Genomic DNA, 13024 nt, shown 5'->3' on the forward strand with positions numbered 1-13024 from the left:
GGGAGGGGAGGGGAGGGGAGGGGAGGGGAGGGGAGAGGAGAGGAGAGGAGAGGAGAGGAGAGGAGAGGAGAGGAGAGGAAAGGAAAGGAAAGGAAAGGAAAGGAAAAAGGAAAGGAAAGGAAAAAGGAAAGGAAAAAGGAAAGGAAAAAGGAAAGGAAAGGAAGGAAGGAAGAAAGAAGGAAGGAAGGAAGGAAGGAAGAAAGAAATCATTGGATTGGGGCAATTCAACCAATCAAGTTGTTGTGTTTGAATTGTCCCCTTAAACCTGTTCTCCAATTCTCCCATGCTCCTGGCCACCCTGGTAGACACATTTCCCAGCAGCCACTGCAGCTTCTTGCAACCAGGAGACCATAACCTTACCAATTAACAGTCAATGGATGAGATATGTGCAATTTTTAACTCATTTGAATCAAAGAAAACTGCTTGCCATGGACTTCTCCACTATGCTTCAACGATGTGAATAATGACAAAGTCCTAAGGTAGGAGAGCAAAAGAGAGAAAGAACCTGCCCAGGTAAGCTACACTGGTCAGACTGTTACATGAGAGAGAAGTAAACTTCCCTTTTATGTAAGCCATTGTATGTTGGGGTCTCTATGCTAATACCAGCCTAGTCTTTACCCTGATTGTTAAGCCCGGGCATGGGTGTATGGGGAGAAGGAGGGAGTGAAAAGCACTCCAGTGCTTAACTGAACAGACTAGTGAATCACCTAGGGTGGTTATCTGGTGGCTCAGTGAAGACAGTTATGTCTACATAACAACTTGATAAATTAAGTCACATGATTTCAAATGTGGAATGCTATAAAGAGGTCATTTTGAAATGGACTTAACTTTGAATGTTATTGGCATTAAATATTTAAATCAAATAAATACACACTTTCAGAAGAGCCAATGGATATATTTTAAATAGCCAAATAGCCATTTTACCTTTATTTGTAACCAAGATATAATCTGCAATATGCAAGACACAATGAATAGTCTATAAGGATGCTTTATACTCCTTGATCCAACAAAAAAGGGCTCAAATTGGGGGTAGGAGAATACTGCAATGATTATACTTTTAGATTGTTTCTTAACTTTCTCACAAATAAGTTGACCATACAAAAGAAATTAAAAAAAAAAATTAACGAGCACATAAGATGTGAAACTTGAAGATGCCTAAAACGTTTAAAAATAACCATTTAATTGTAATCTATATGGGCTTGAAGACTACCATCCACTCCCAATACCACTCAGAACTGATACAAGAATATGAATTTTACAAATTGAATTTGAATCTCAAGCAAAAATGCATGTAGGTACAATGCCAATGTTGAGGGAAAGCAGAGAGAAAATGATGTATAAACCTGTATTAAATCACCAAACTAAGGCGGCCATGATAAAATGACATCAGTATAACTGTGACCTGAACAAGATGTCTTTTTAGGTCCGGTCTTGACATTCTACGTGACCATCGGTAAGTTACTGATCGTCTATGGGACCACCTTCCCAGTCTGTAAAGTGGGGGTTATAATCATGGCTGCCTATTTCTCCAGAATGCTAGCACCAAACCCATTTTGTAAAGTGCTCAGATCTACTTGGAAAAAAAATTGTTTTATTGCTACCAAGTAAGAGGGCTGTTATTTATGACTCTTCAGACCTTTGAATCTAAATTTGAAAAATGGCTTCATCTGTTTTTCTGAATTTGCCTGGCCACTTTTATGCACATAAGTAGTTTTTCCCGAAGTGCCAATGTAGACGTATTTACTTGCATCTATGCTTTTAATGATTCCCAGATTTCAAATGTGGCATGCCATTTACTGAGAATCACCGGGGACCTGAAATCTACCTCTTCTTGATGGTGCGGAGACAGTGCTGGCTTCTCCGTCATCACTGGATAGCATGATCGTCTCAGGTTTTTGTTCGCTTTTGAGAGACAGCGTGCCCACGCATGCACATGTACAAGGGGGACGGAGGGGCAGAGGGAGAGAGAGAATCCTAAGCAGACTCTGTGCGCTCGATCCCACAACCCTGAGATCATGACATGAGCTGAAATCAAGAGTGGGATGCTTAACTGAAGGAGCCACCCAGGCGCCATGCGGTCTTCTCTGTTTAAGGCTTATTTCCTGGGAAGAAACAGTTGCCATTCCAGACATTTTACAGACTTTTTTTTTTTTTTTTACATTTTTAACCAACCTTTTTTTCCTTTATATATAAGAGATCAAAATACATAAGGATTAGTTTTTGAAGGCTCTTTGAGCTTGTTAAAAGGTAAAAAAAAAAAAACACATGTGATTTATCATTTAAATCTCTATACCTTCACTAATTTCTAAAAAAATAAAATAAAATTTGACCCTCCTCCCTCTCATGCTCTCTGTCTCTCATTCTCTCTCTCTCTCAAATAAATAAATAAAATCTTAAAAAAAATAAAATAAAATAAAATTTGAAATGAGGGTTAAGCAAGATGGAATGGATATTGTAGAAGAATAAGAATAACCCAATGTTAATTGGGGGTAGAAAAAATGAAGTTTATTTAAAAAGATCTCAATCACAATAAGTTGGAGTAGGAAAAAACCATACAGAGATTGAACAAAAACTCTTCCTCCGAGATTCCTAGCAGTCAAGTTTAAAAGAAAAATTATATGAATTTGTTACTCAGCTTCCTTTGTGTCATGACAGGAGCCATCAGAAGGACAAAATTTTTCACTGTTCCTGAAATTTGACAAGGAGTTCCTCATTTGCAGTATATCATACCATATAATACACCGTGTCCTTGACATTAATTATAAAGAGAGAATTTTTTCTCTCCCCATGGACTAACCTCTCTTTAGTCAACACTAATGAAAATTTCCTGGAACCTTTTTTCTTTTTTTTCCCCCAAACTTGCCCCTGTCTCACGATATTTTAAACTTTGAACAGTATCACAGAATTGGAAACAAATCACATCGCATCCATTCAAGCGTGCCCATTTTCAAGTCATGGGTGTTAGCGTAGGCATTATAAAGACATCAAGTCAGAAGAAAAATAATTCATGCTTACAGGTGACTCCAAAGAAAACAATGAAAACTGCCCAGGATGCTCTTATTTGAAGCTGTCGGGGTAACACAACTCTCAAGGTGAATATTTCATCTTTTCAACCATGCTTTCAGCTTTGCTTAATCACAGTGTTGAGCTCTGCTAGAAGTCTTTGCTAGCTAATGGCACGAGATGAGTTAAACACCTGGCACAGCTTTGCATGAGGAACGTCTTGGACTGAGATCTCACAGGGCTCACGGAGACCAGGAGACACAACGTACAGCCGAGCTGAGTCACTGTGGCAGAGAGGGAATGGCCCACAAAACAGAAAATATTTCCTGCATGGCCCTTTACGCAAAAAGTTTGCAGATCCCCGAAGTTAACTAAGCTTTCCTTTTTAAGACTGGACAACTGAGTCACAGCAAAGGGAAGTGCTTTGACTTGATAACCTCAAATACTAGCTGGGATCCACCCTTTCCATGCCGCAGTGTACAAATGAGACTGTCCTCCGTGGGGGCAATCAGGTAAACACCAATGATGGTGAAATGCAGCAAGTTGGATTTTTTGCCTCCAATCAAATGTGCCAGAATGCAACTCTAAAAACAAATCCATACCTTTAAAAGGCGTCCTAGAGTCCCAGAATGCTCGGTAAGATTAAAAAGAAAAGTGATCTAAGAATCTTCACATTATAAAGTTTCAAAAAAACCCCAAAACATGTTCAACTAAAGAGTAGGAAGTCTCTGTCTTACAAATTCATAAACTCAATTTAGTAATATCTGAGTGGAGACTTGGCACAATCAGGTCAGCAAGGAACCTGTTTTAAAACAGACACAAATCCACTAAAGCAAATGGAGCTGTTATTGGCCAAAATTCAAAAATAAAATGAAGATGCTACTTGAGAAACCTCAGCCATGAAAATGACCTGCAAGATTAACTTGTGTCAGATGACCACAGCCACACCAGAAATTTGGAAATCAAGAAAATACGGAGCACCTATAACCATTTTAAACAGAGTGCTTTTTTTATCCCCCCTCCCAAAAGTGAGTTTGAGAAAATTCAATTTAGCTTTAATTCATCAAGCTACAGTAGTCTCTCTGAAAACTTCTGATTTTAAAATCAAATACTCATTTGATTTTCAAGCAAGGTCAAGAGAACAAGGCAGCCTAGCGCTGACATCACAGGGATATGCCCCACGCCACTCAGCAGTTACATCAATGTGCTGGGTTGCTATGGTGCTTGACTATTAATTTCTGAAAGAAGGTGATTATAAAGCCGCCAGATGAACATCAATCGGATGACACCACTTCGGCACAGAACACTGACATGTGCTACTCATGTTTGCAGCAAGTTCATTTTTATGAATCACCACTTTTGTGATGTGAATATTCCTTTCTAACTTTAAGCCCACCAAGTCAACAGCCAAAAAAAAAAAAGTTCAGCTTCAACAAAGAAGATAAAGTTTGACAACATTTTGGGGGGAAAGAGACTCTGCAGACCATTTCTTAAGGGCAATCTTTTCTTGAAAGATCTCCCAGAAGACGCTACTACATACAGACTTACACACAAATGCACACACACATATTTGGTAGCTACACAGACCGGAAAAGAGTTCAATTAAGATATACCTAGAAGGAGGGAGATATGGGCCAAGATATAATTCCACTAATCATATTTGCATTTACCTTTTTGGCTTCTGGAAAGCAATCTTCAGGTATAGTCACCTCAAAAGGTCACTTCTTACCCTGAAAACAAAAGAGAACGTCAAAATCCGAATGTCAAGAGACAGTAGCAACCACCCATCTGCCTGGGATAGATTCAAGAACAACAAAAGAACTCAGTTACATTGCATGGCAAATGACTTTCAGAGTTAATAAAAACAAGTCCCAAGACCACTGATCTGGCGCACAGGCCTGTGAGCTCCTCAAGACAACAAAAACAATGTGGGTGGAAAAAGTAAAGGTGAAACATTTCAAATTTTGCATATGAACTTTTTCTCATCTTGTCATCTATCAATTTATTTTCTGGTGCAATAATACGTGACTCATAGGCCTTTGTTTTTGGAAACCAGACTGCTCCTTGAACGTGTCTGTTTGGTTAACATCCACAACATCTCTGATTTCATTAAAGCACAGGCTTGTCCCCCCCCCCCCCCCCCCCCCCCCCCCAGCCTTAGTAAGAGAGTGAGTTCTTATAGACAAGATGCTTTATGCCACCCTGGAACCTTTCAAAATGAATACAAGCACCAAGATCTTCAAGTCTGGGGAGGGGTAGGGGGTTAATCAGTTGGTGAAAGCTGTTCACACTATGTTTTCCACTTAGCATTTATCTACCAAATCTACCAAGTTAAATAAAAATGGTTTGTGTCAGATGAAATAAACAATTGAAACCGACCTCCCTAAAACACAAAGAAAGCCTGGAACATGTCTTATCCCACATCTACTCCTGCATCTGCATACTCTCTTATGCAAAACAGTGTGTAATCCTCTAAGAAACATTACAAGCTGCCTCTTTCTGCCCATGTAACTGGGATCAACATATGGCACAAGTGAAAAGAAAAACATTTGTTTATTAATTTAGATCAAGTTACCGACAGGGTACAGGATTCATTCCACATCAGCTGACCAAATGCTCATGTAATTTTTTTGTAAGATGCTAAGATCGTATCGTCATTTTACTAAAATGTTAATATCCTTTTGCTCACTCTTCAGAACAATATGTAATGAAGTGGTTTTAATCTTATACAGAATATATCCCTGCTTATCCCTCTGCTGTCAGCCCCGAATGTGGAAAGGCAAACATTATTGAGAAGAGTTAAATCTTATTTCACAAGGGCTAAAATTTGAAAGTGGCACTTTGGTGAGTACTATCTTTGAGGAATTGATCTGAGGCCAATTTATGACATTTCCACAAGCAAGTATATGCAGATTCTTGCCATAAAGATTGGAAAAAAAATGCAGGCTCTGAGTGAAATCATAATTTTCATGTTTACTGTAAGAGGAAATTGGAGGTTTTCACCATAAATGTTCACCATTTGGGTGGGGGAAAACCCTCGCTCTGGGACTTAAAATTACTATTTTGCAACCTGCCCCAAACCTTTTTGTTTTTACACAAAACAATTCAAATTGAAAATGAAAATTTTCAGACACACTGCTGATGTGTGTCCCCAGGATTGGTTTCTCTACCGGTGAGAACTCTGTCATAGGGCAAATGGGGCTACGAAAACAGGGAGCAATGATGTTGGGGTCCTCAGGGTAATGGGGAGATCTGCAAAGCAGCCCAAGAGCTCATTAGATACAAGGCACAGCAATAATCGTATACACGAGAAATTTCCATCTCACCATGCATGCAATCTTAAATGGAAAGGAAGTGAACTCTGGCAGATCCTACTGAAGTCAAGGCAAGAACGGCCATTCTCCCTCCTTTTTTACTTGAGATATTCTCCAATGTGTGTGCTCTAAACTAATGTTCATGTTCACCTATTGAGTTGCATTTATTTTTGCATGTTTGGCAGTCAGATCTATAGTATTAGACTTTGCATTGCAGATGAGATTGCTATCATATAGGCCTGGCAAACAACTGGACCTTATTAAAATTTAATTTAAAAAAAAAACCTGCTGAAAATGCCTACTTTGAATAAAGTTATCTCGAGCCATGTATTCAAACCTGTAGAAGGATTTCAGGGAAGAATGGGGCCTATTTCTCTATGCACCTGTCTACACAGTACAGTGTGTAAGTGAACAGAACAAAAATACATGCTGATTTACCCTCACATTTTTACAAGTATAATTTTCCCCTAGGGAAACGAAATTATACAACTGACCTTCCAACTTATAATTACTAAAGCGATACAAAATCGGCTACATTTAATTTTTACTTATACAAAAAAAAAAAAAAAAACACACAAAAAACCTGGCAGTGGGATACAAATCATGTTTTTTTCCATTGTGAAGTTCCATAAATTTTAATGCACATGCACATTTGACCATTCATTAATTTATTTCTGTTGATTTTAGTTTTTAGTATACATTAGCCAAGTAATCTAAAAGATATTTTTCTAGCTTTGCAGAGAAAAAGATTAATAGTTCAACAGCTGTTTGCCATCATGCTAAATTAAATGAAATGTGTCAATATAACAGACAAGAAAATTAGGGAGTAGTACTGGGGCCTGAGTCTGCATCATGAGGAGCCTGGAGGAATCAGAAATCAACAACCAGCAGAACAACCTGCATTTCATTTTTTTTCCAAAATGTAAAACTTCTGTTTCCAAAGCAGTTCGCTATTTTTTTTTAAACAATCACTTTTACTTATCAAATATATCAACTAGTTACCTGAATGCTTACTCACCGCACACGCATCAAAACTAAAATTAAATGGTTATGTAAAGCTTTTAAGTTTTTTTTAATATAAAAAGAAAAATATTCCCCTCCAGCCCACTTGTCTTCTTTTAAAATGCTGTTACCATCTGAATTGCATTGTCTTCCTCTCTCTTTCTGAAGTTTCCTATTGGTTTTAGGTTTTAAAAGTGAGCCAGGAATACGGTAAATAGAAATGACTTATTTTCCTTTGTGTCATTCTCTGTACAGTTAAGATCCCGTGAACACAAGTACTGTTCCTGGTGTGGCCCCCTCACTACTGTTTGCGAGAGTGTTGTCCACCTGAATCTATGCGTTGACCATAAAGACCTTGAGCAAGACACCGATCTTCAGCAGCAACTCTCCTCTTCCTCTACCTTCCCCACCCCCACCCCTTAAGAATTTCCCACTGTCTGTGGACCTCTTAGGTTACCATAGTGCTACAATGTCACACTTTGTAGGGGTGTATTTTGCCCCTCATTTCATCTATTCGAGAAATAATACATGATGCCAACTGGTATGGTGTAGTCAGAACCAAGTTGCAGGTAACTTGACCTCATTTCACAAGACTGAAAATGAACAAGTCTTGAACAATATACACTCTACTTTTCCCACTAAGAGTATGTCCCCCCTTTCTTCCATGGCAGCTGAAGGAAATGATCTACATCAGGATTTCTGCACTATGTTTCATTTTACACGATCATACAAAGGGACTGGGAAAGACAACCAACGTTGTTCATCTTAACCTTCAGTCCACCAAATGAAGGCTGAGAAGGTACTGGGGCCCAGGTGTCACTGGGGATGCAAGGATGTCACGGCCAGCTCCTGGCCCACGAGGAAGGTGGCGATTTAGTAATTTGTCTCTGGTTAGAGAAGACCTTCTCTGAAAGCCCAGGAAAAAAGTTCAAGCTTCTCATACCCCAAATATTCCAAGCAAAGGACATGTACTTCATCTAAGAAAACAGAAGGTCTAAATGGGCCAATTTCCAAGAGACGCCTGCCTCTTTAACTAGAGACTCCTAACTCATGTGGATTTTCATGTATCGTTTTTCAAAGATTTCTTAGGAAAACAGGAGCATATCAACACAAATTTGCCTAGCTGAGAAATGATAGTACGAGAGTCACTTCATTTTCCGCACTCGAGACAAGAAAATCCACTCAGAAATCAACCACAGAGAGTTTTTTCTCTGCTCTAATAACTTCAATATTGAGTCAGGCTTACAGAAAGAAAAAGCAAAGAGGGCAGGAAGAGAGAAAAAGAAGTAAGAGGGAAAGAAACCGGGAGCGCAGAAGAGGGGGAAGAGGAAAAGAAGGAAGGAAAATGGAAAGGAAAAGGAGCAGCTGCAGAGTTCAGGCCTTTGGGACACCGGCCAGGCTCGCAGGCTTACAATCACTACGTTTCTGTTACTTCTGTTACTTCTGTCTACCAAAGAAATCCACCATCATTCCCTAACGTCCCCTCCTGTGGCTGCGAGGAACATTTTACTTCCTTTCTCCTCACCCTCTGGGACTCTTCACCAAATCGTGGAACCTAACTCTGAGGTCCATTCTCCTAAGAAAAACCGAAAATACTAGAAGGTAAGCCACATGGCGCAGGCAACGCCAGGCAAGGCGCACCCTGGGAAACTGCTCCAGGCTGTCAGCCCTCCCCCCCCCACCCCCAGCTGCTCCACTCTGGTCCATCTCTTTTGGAGGAACTCCTCTCGCTTACCTTACAGAAAAGTAAAACCCTGGTCATGGTCATGTGAAAATATTTTATAGGTATCCCTTAACAGCCTTTAAATGTTGAAACCTAAAAACAATATTTGCTGTTTTCTCTTTGAAGCTCTAACAAAGCCTTTGTTTTAGATTTACCTTTAGTGTGCAATAAGAGTTAATAATCAAATCCATCCCAACCCCCACAAATGTTAAACAAAAAGATAAAAGAAATGCAAATAGCTATTGTCATGGAAAGTTAAAGTACCTGTCTGTATTTTTAAGTGAAAACTATTATCTCTATCAATCAAAATTTAAGAATACAATAGCGCTAATCACAGAAGGTGCTCTGACGGAGTTACTTTTCCTCATAAAAAAAAAAGTATTTTTCCCCTTAAAAACCGAGTATAAAAGTCATATACTTACAATTAGATAGGGTATTTGTAATTTTATTATTAAAAACCTACAGCAGCCTCACTGTTAATAAATGCTTCTAAGTCTCTAGACTGATTTGTACCCAAGAAGACCCAACTCCCTACATATTTTAATAAGGTTGATGAAATTTTATTTAAATTCTCACAGTTTCCAACCTGCGGGGGAACAGCACACTCTTCTGTTGAAAAGAGTTACTCAAGCAGAGGCAACAGTTAACTGGTAATGCAAACTCCTTCTTTTAGACTCTGGACACAATTCCTAGTCCCTGAAATATCTTTACATAGGACATATCTTCCTTGGGTGGCTTGTCCCTTCTTCGTTGTGGCAATTCAGTTTTGAAATTATAACATTCTAAAAGAAAGCCGAATTCTACCATCATAGCGCAGAATGATCCAAGTGCACAGTACATCAATTTCTCTGAGTCTTTTTTTTTTTAATCCACTTTTTGAAAAGACTGGATTAGACCCTGAATATGGTGCTTTCTAAAGACAGTACGAGAACAAAAAAATAGCAAGACCCCAGATAGTAAAACAAACAGCTCAAGATTAAAATTCCTAGAGCAAACAGTTAAGCCAGGATGCCATTATGCAGGCTGAGCCTGGATGGATGTCTCCTCCACCGTGGGGCCAAGAGGCTGTCATCTCCCACCCCCCCCCCCCCCCCCCGAAGCAAGATCAGATTTCCTTCCCTCCCGACCGCCTCTCTGAGCATCATGGCCAACCTCTCTAGTGTGCTATTAATATCAATGAAGAGACGATTCGATTTCCACTAAAGAAAACCCTTCCTATTCCGGCACAGACCTTCGGGGAGGACCCTGGCCCGGGTATAGACAATACAGCAGCAGAGTTTCACTGCTTTCTTACAGTTCCGTCTTACACACTGTTTGAAGGCTTTTAGCAAACAATGGCAGCATTATCTCCAGGAGAGTTACAAAACAGGATTTGTTAGGACAAAGAATAATAAAGCTGTTCCTCTCTCTCTCTGTGTCTCTCTTTCTCCCCCGACAGCCCCCCCACCCCCGCCCGCCCGAGTTCCAAGAGGCTCCCTCTGCCAGTCCAAAATTCAGCCCCGGTTCCTCAGAGGCACCTGTACTCGTCTATTTCAAGGCAGCCAGCAACTGACAACGGCCCAGGAACCAGGACCCAGGGGCTGGCAGGAGGCGCCCAGAAGAGCAGGAAAGTAGCCTCTCAACATTTGTAAAATGAAACAAAGTATCAGCCTTGGCTTCTCGCACACACTTACCCGCTCATGGTGAGGAAGGAAAGCTTTGGGGCCGGAGAGGCAATTTTCACACAACGGAAGAAAGTTGAGAGTTTGTCAGGGAGAAACTACAGGCGCTTGGAAGCCTGCGGGCTCTCAGAGCTCCAAGCTGCCGGCCGTGTGAGGAAGGACTGAAGGTATGTGGGCTAAACACAACAAAAGCCACTGCCTTACTCTAGATTAAATATGCAGGAAGAGGCCCCTTTGCATAAACACAAACACTCAGCAAATGAATAACTGGCTCAATCAGACGCCTGCTGTGCCTTCTACCTGTCCTCTCTCTGACGAGAGACACGACCGGTTCCAGGGCACAAGGACTAAACAGGAGACAGTTAAATGTGATGTTGCTATAATAACAATTAAAATGAATTGCATTCATCAGTAATTAAGAACTCACTCCTGGAGTGGGGGGGGTGGGTAACGGGGGAGAGGATATAGTGCTATTGTTTTATCTCCAGCTACTCCGAAAAGAAGTTGGCATAAGACACATCACTGGAGTTTTACCTTAGCTTGCCTTGAAATCTCTAACATTCAATGAGAGTTATCAACAATCACTTTTTTCACCAACAATATACCTTTTGTTTTTGTGCTTTGCCACACTATAAACCGGTCCTTGTGACCTCTACCTTTGAAAGGTCTATTTTATATATGTACAAAAATTTACACATATAAAATATAGACACACTTCCGTACACATACATGTACATGCATATACATGTGTATATATAGGCACGCATGTAACACTGACACGTATTTAATTAAAGGAGATAAACAAAAAAACCCATGCCACTTTACACTCTTTAGTTCACTAATGATTTAAGGAACATAATTTGAGTCTTCCAAAAATACATCCCAAATGCCTGCCTTTCAAATGTCATCAATCCATGACCACTCATTTAAAAACATTACCCATATATTAGAAAGGACGCTTTTAACTGAGTGGCCTCAACCACTTATAATTTCAATTAAATAACGTAATTACAGTCAACAATTTTCTCCATTTCGGCAGAAAATATGCCATACCTCAACATAATTTGTCCTTAGAACCGAGGAATTTAAGCAAAAGGAAAAACACGCAGGCGCTAAGAATTCACTACTGCCTTTCCTCAGCCTAGGGAGTCAACACACTCACCTCTAACCTCTTACTGTATGTTCCAGCTACATGTTGGTCTTAGTAACTTAATTATTTTTTAATAACTTTTGCAGTATTAAATGATTTCGATTGAAACATAAATAAGATTATGTTCATCTACTTCCTTCTAATGCCACATAGTACTATGGGGGCAAATCCAGCACTGCTATTCTATAGGATGTGTCTACATTATTACTTGGACCAAAAAGGGTAGGTCACAGATCCTTCACAGCCTCAGAGAATGTAGTGCAATTATGCTAGCCAAGGGAAATAAGGCAGCTTTCTATTTCAAAAGCAAGTTCTATTTTATTAACACAACACTGCTCTCTGGCTATATCATTCTACTGCAAAAGCAAATGAATATTACTGAAAATTTTTTTAAAAAAATTACTAACAAGCAGGAAAAACCCATCTCAAACATGCATTATGGCATAACCTGGAGAAAAGAGAAACAAAATAGTTTTAAAGATTCCCAAAACCCCCTCCAAAGAATAAAACACAGGTTCTCCCTAAGAGGGGTTCCCAGAGAAACTAAAGACGCCTATTCTATTCACTATTTTCTCTTGAAATGACCTTCCAAATAAGGTGTTAGATAACCTCCTTCCACAGACGATAGTGATCTAACCTTGATGCAAATAAACCATAGAACAAAATTTAATCAGTATATCACTGTGAAAAAGCCTTTGTCCATCCCAATGGAGCTTCTAATGACTGTTTTGGCAGTTCTGGCGGGTAGTTATGCTTCCTAGCTCATCTATATCTCATACTGGTTGAGCAAGCTAATGGAAGTGCTGTTAGTGGAATCCAATATTAATGCTCTGTATCGTGCAAACCTGGATGCAACTGAATATATTATACAATTAGAGGTAGTATCTAATTCCATAGGTATTAGATACTATACTCGAAATTAATATTTTAATGAGGAAAGTGAAATAAAGACGACAAGCCAGGTAAGGGATCCATGCATTGTGGCCCAGCTAAGCTTCTTGTGGCAAGAGGGCTGGATCCTGGAGCGAACGGCACAGACACAGGGATTGTGACAAAAATCCGTATGCAAGCTTTAGATGCTGAGTGACACATACTGATGCACAGAGTCAAAGATGTCATCCTCATGCAAGCGCCACTGGCTGTAAGCTTGAGAGAGAATGAAGGAGGGAAA

The 13024-nt window shown here is 39.8% G+C and overlaps 1 protein-coding gene across 6 annotated transcripts in view; it reads right to left on the bottom strand.

The window, feature by feature from the left end:
- FOXP1 (forkhead box P1) overlaps positions 1-13024 on the bottom strand; it is a 480210-nt gene that overhangs the window by 314758 nt on the left and 152428 nt on the right. For 3 of the 6 annotated variants that reach the window (XM_032411759.1, XM_032411754.1, XM_032411755.1), the window contains exon 3: positions 4674-4733. The exons of 1 other annotated variant lie outside the window; for it this stretch is intronic. The gene's annotated coding sequence lies outside the window, so the exon portion shown is untranslated. Of the gene's footprint in view, positions 1-4673; positions 5117-10715; positions 10739-13024 lie in introns of those variants that run through there. 2 more of the 6 variants (XM_032411757.1, XM_032411756.1) reach the window with 2 other exon arrangements.

Source organism: Phoca vitulina, unplaced genomic scaffold (genome assembly GCF_004348235.1).
Source record: "Phoca vitulina isolate PV1807 unplaced genomic scaffold, GSC_HSeal_1.0 scaffold13, whole genome shotgun sequence".
In the NCBI taxonomy this organism is placed as follows: domain Eukaryota; kingdom Metazoa; phylum Chordata; class Mammalia; order Carnivora; family Phocidae; genus Phoca; species Phoca vitulina.